Source organism: Oncorhynchus gorbuscha, linkage group LG20, assembly GCF_021184085.1.
Source record: "Oncorhynchus gorbuscha isolate QuinsamMale2020 ecotype Even-year linkage group LG20, OgorEven_v1.0, whole genome shotgun sequence".
Classification (NCBI taxonomy): domain Eukaryota; kingdom Metazoa; phylum Chordata; class Actinopteri; order Salmoniformes; family Salmonidae; genus Oncorhynchus; species Oncorhynchus gorbuscha.
The window spans coordinates 27,747,536-27,752,757 of NC_060192.1; positions in this window are offsets into that span (position 1 = coordinate 27,747,536).

Genomic DNA, 5,222 nt, shown 5'->3' on the forward strand with positions numbered 1-5,222 from the left:
CTCTCCTCTCTCCCCTCCCTCTGATTAAAACCAAATATCAATTTATTCCTATAATGACAAAGGAATGATGTTAATTCCTCTCTAATCTTCTTATGTGTGGTTGCTGAAATCTTTCAGTAACCTACAAACTGGAGCCAGGGGAGGGCGGGCTGGGGATAACACAACCAACAGTTTCTAATCATGATTCTCCCTAGATAAAAAGAAAAAGCTTGTAGCCCACATTCAGAGTATGGATCCAGTGTTTTCCCTAGAATTGCTTTGTGATTGCGATGTCAGCAGGAACAGATTTCAACATATTCGTTCCACTTGCTTATTCAGATTTTTAGAAAAGCATCTGTGCATTTTGGATAGCTACCATGGATTTATTTAAACCATTGACCATAAAATAGGTTTATACTATCTGTCAATGCCAGTATGTCCAGTTATTGCTATCCTGTCAGCACAACAATCCTATCCCTTTGGTACTATACCGCTGTAAACCTATCGTTGCATACAGTTGAATGCCAGGGTCCGCCATATGCCAGTCATTCATCTAAACCTCACAGTCATGCACTCTGCTACCCCAAATCTTTTTTTTTATCATATCACTTAAATCTCCTCCTAAATCCTCCTCTTAACATCTGCAAAGCATCAACAGTCAACATCCAGCTAATCTGGAGCTATGGAGATGGATAGCCAAATGACAACCATCAAATGTTTAATGCCACTAGATTAGTTGAGCATCTGTGTGACAAAATGAGGTGAGGTAGAGCAATCAGAGTTGAGATGATAAGCAGGATATTAAGAGAGGAACAGACACCTCTGACTTGGTGGATTATTACAGGAATAGTGCTAGTAACAATACCGATGCTCTTCTACAATCGTCATCATTCATAGAATATATCCTTGAAAGGAACGAAAATGAGTATGTCTTCTTCATGTTGCTGTACTGGTTGTATTGATTTGAAGGTTGGACTAAAATGGTGGTCTCACAGCTGCTTTTCTATTATTAGGCATTGGCTGTGTAATGGCTGCAGTTTAAACCAGGCTGAGCATATTTTCCAGTCATTTAAAAGAACCATTTCCTTTTCAAGGTGTACGTTGACTAATGTAGGCCAACCATGATTGTCAGGTCAGTTAAATAAATGTTGGCTTTTAACAACCAGAATGTATGCTAATGTCACCACAAGGGGTTTGGATAACTGCTGGTAATATTCATGGATATGATCACCCGGGAATGGATGGATACAAGGTTGAATCACTGGAATATAAACAGAATTAAACCATATGACACAGAGGAAAATGCAAACAAAACAAACAGACATTATAGTGATGAGTAAAAACACATGAATAGAAAATAACAAAACCGGACAGGACGTCTACAAATTTGACAGAAAGAGACTGGTGAAGAATCAACGATAAAATGGAAGCGCCCACAGCATAATCCCAGTCCAGTGGCATTCTCCTTTAATCTGGGATTAGCGTTGACTGAGGACAGAGGGAAGCGCTGCCATCTTTAAGGCATGCACATGGAGCCAGGTTCTTCTCTCAACACGCACCTCCTAGGGACCATAAAGGAGACATGTACACGTGGATCAAATTACAGTACCATCTTGCAAACACACCCTCTAGTCTAGTGCTCACTGTTGGTAAACCATGGCAACAGAGTGAGGCATCCAGACTAAAAGATGCTTACCATGACACACATATACTTTCATATATTAAAACCATAGCCACTCATTATTGACATACATCATACAATTCTGCTGTGAAATTGTTGTGTATTTCTTCAGTGCTTCTCTCTGGTTATCATCCCCTATGGGATGACTGGTCTGTGGGACACTTCTCATCATAATGTGGTTTTGCAATTGAACGAACTCAATGCAAAAACTCAATGCATGTCATTTTCAGGCCTTACGGATATTTAGGGAATGTGATACATTGTATCAGAATGACAACAATGTTGTTAATATCAGGCATCTAATTTTACAAGATAAACTGTTACGTTTCTTATAAATCACATTCACTTATTTAAGTATATTTAAAGACTTCATCATTGGCAGTGTACAGGATTCTACAAAAGGACATTCACCAAACACTTAAACTCGAATGACACTCTCAATAATGGTTGCACAAAAACAATCTGTGTGCTCCCACAAATATTAGAATGAGCCCACGCCTCTAGCTGGGCTTGGTGTGGGCTTGGCTGTGTTGGGCTTTGCTGTGTTGGGCTTGCTGTGGGCTAGCCTGTGCTGGGCTTGCTGTGGGCTAGCCTGTGTTGGGCTTGGTGTGGGCAAGGCTGTGTTGGGCTTGGTGTGGGCTAGGTTGTGTTGGGCTTGGTGTGGGCTAGCCTATGTTGGGCTTGGTGTGGACTAGGCTATGTTGGGCTTTGTGTGGACTATGCTATGTTGTGCTTGGTGTGTGCTAGCCTGTGTTGGCTTGGTGTGTGCTAGCCTGTGTTGGGCTTGGTGTGGGCTAGCCTGTGTTGGGCTTGGTGTAGGCTAGACTATGTTGGGCTTGGTGTAGACTAGACTGTGTTGGGCTTGGTGTGGACTAGGCGTGGGCTTGGTGTGGGCTAGCCAGTGTTAGGCTTGGCGTGGGCTAGCTAGCCTGTGTTGGGCTTGGTGTGGGCTAGCATGTGTTGGGTTTGGTGTGGGTTAGGCTGTCTTGGGTTTGGTGTGGGCTAGCTTGTGTTGGGCTTGGTGTGGGCTAGGCTGTGATGAGCTTGGTGTGGGCTAGGCTGTGTTGGGCTTGGTGTGGGCTAGGCTGTGTTGGCTTGGTGTGGGCTAGCCTGTGTTGGGCTTGGTGTTAACCAGACTGTGTTGGGCTGGTGTGGGTTACTGTGTTGGGCTGGTGTGGGCTAGCCTGTGTTGGGTTTGGTGTGGGCTGGTCCTTCCTGTGCTGGTGTGAGCTGGTCCATTTGGGGTTTAGTGTGGACTAGCCTGTGTTGGGCTTGGTGTGGGCTGGTCCTTCCTGTGCTGCTGTGGGTTGGTCCGTCTTGGATTTAGTGTGGACTAGCCTGTGTTGGGCTGGTGTGGGCAAGCCTGTGTTTGGCTTAGTGTGGGAAAGCCTAAGTTGGGCTAGGTGAGGGCTGGCCTGTGTTGGGTTTGGTGTGGGCTAGCCTGTGTTGGGCTGGTGTGGGCTAGCCTGTGTTGGGCTTGGTGTGGGCTAGCTAGCCTGTGTTGGGCTTGGTGTGGGCTGGTCCTTCCTGTGCTGGTGTGAGCTGGTCCATTTGGGGTTTGGTGTGGACTAGCCTGTGTTGGGCTGGTGTGGGCTAGCCTGTGTTAGGCTTGGTGTGGGCTGGTCCTTCATTGTTAGGCTTGGTGTGGGCTGGTCCTTCCTGTGCTGCTGTGGGCTGGTCCATCTTGGATTTGGTGTGGACTAGCCTGTGTTGGGCTGGTGTGGGCAAGCCTGTGTTTGGCTTAGTGTGGGAAAGCCTACGTTGGGCTAGGTGAGGGCTGGCCTGTGTTGGGTTTGGTGTGGGCTAGCCTGTGTTGGGCTGGTGTGGGCTAGCCTGTGTTGGGCTTGGTGTGGACTAGCTAGCCTGTGTTGGGCTTGGTGTGGGCTAGCCCGTGTTGGGCTAGGTGTTGGCTGGCCTGTGTTGGGCTTGGTGTGGGCTAGCCTGTGTTGGGCTTGGTGTGGGCTAGCTAGCCCGTGTTGGGTTTGGTGTGGGCAAGCCTGTATTGGGCTTGTTGTGGGCTAGCCTGTGTTGGGCTTGGTGTGGGCTAGCCTGTGTTGGGCTTGGTGTGGGCTAGCTTTTGTGTTGGGATGGTGTGGGCTTGCCTGTGTTGGGCTTGGTGTGAGGTGGTCCTTCCTGTGTTCGTGTGTGCTGATCCATATTGGCTTTCTTGTCGACTAACCTGTTGGGCTGGTGTGGGCTAGCCTGTGTTGGGCTGTGTGTGGGCTGGTCCTTCCTGTGCTGCTGTGGGCTGGTCCATCTTGGGTTTGGTGTGGACTAGCCTGTGTTGGTCTAGGTATGGGCTGGCCTGTGTTGGGCTTGGTGTGGGCTGGCCTGTGTTGGGCTTGGTGTGGGCAGGCCTGTGTTGGGCTGTTGTGGGTAACCCTACGTTGGGCTAGGTGTGGGCTGGCCTGTGTTGGGCTGGTGTGGGCTAGCCTGTGTTGGGCTTGGTGTGGGTAAGCCTATGTTGGGCTAGGTGTGGGCTTGCCTGTGTTGGGCATGGTGTGGGCTGGCCTGTGTTGGGCTTGGTGTGGGCTAGCCTGTGTTGGGCTTGGTGTGTGCTAACCTGTGTTGGGTTTTTGGTGTGGGCTGGCCTGTGTTGGGCTGGTAATGGCTAGCCTGTGTTGGGCTGGTGTGGGCTGGCCTGTGTTGGGTTTGGCGTAGGCTAGCCTGTGTTGGGCTAGGTTTGGGCTGGCCTGTGTTGGGCTGGTGTGGGCTAGCCTGTGTTGGGCTGGTGTGGGCTAACCTGTGTTGGGTTTTTGGTGTGGGCTGGCCTGTGTTGGGCTGGTGTGGGCTAGCCTGTGTTGGGCTTGGTGTGGGTAAGCCTATGTTGGGCTAGGTGTGGGCTTGCCTGTGTTGGGCATGGTGTGGGCTGGTCTGTGTTGGGCTTGGTGTGGGCTAGCCTGTGTTGGGCTTGGTGTGTGCTAACCTGTGTTGGGTTTTTGGTGTGGGCTGGCCTGTGTTGGGCTGGTAATGGCTAGCCTGTGTTGGGCTGGTGTGGGCTGGCCTGTGTTGGGTTTGGCGTGGGCTAGCCTGTGTTGGGCTAGGTTTGGGCTGGCCTGTGTTGGGCTGGTGTGGGCTAGCCTGTGTTGGGCTGGTGTGGGCTAACCTGTGTTGGGTTTTGGTGTGGGCTGGCCTGTGTTGGGCTGGTAATGGCTAGCCTGTGTTGGGTTGGTGTAAGCTGGCCTATGTTGGGTTTGGCGTGGGCTAGCCTGTGTTGGGCAGGTGTGGGCTAGCCTGTGTTGGGCTAGGTGTTGGCCGGCCTGTGTTGGGCCTGGTGTGGGCTGGCATGAGTTGGGCTTGGTGTGGGCTGGCCTGTTGTGACGATCGTCGTAATGAGCGGACCAAGGAGTAGCGTGTGGTCAGGGCGTGACATTACCTCCTCCCAAAGGTGCGGACTGTGGCCGTAAAACCTGAAACCAAATGGGGAGGGTAGGGGGGTTGATTAGTGTCTGTGGCGGCTCCGGTGCAGGTCGTAGCCTCCGCCCAGACCTGGGCATCGTTGCCGGAAGCTCTGGACTGTCAACCGTCACCGGAAGCTCTGGACTGTGAACCGTCGCCGGAG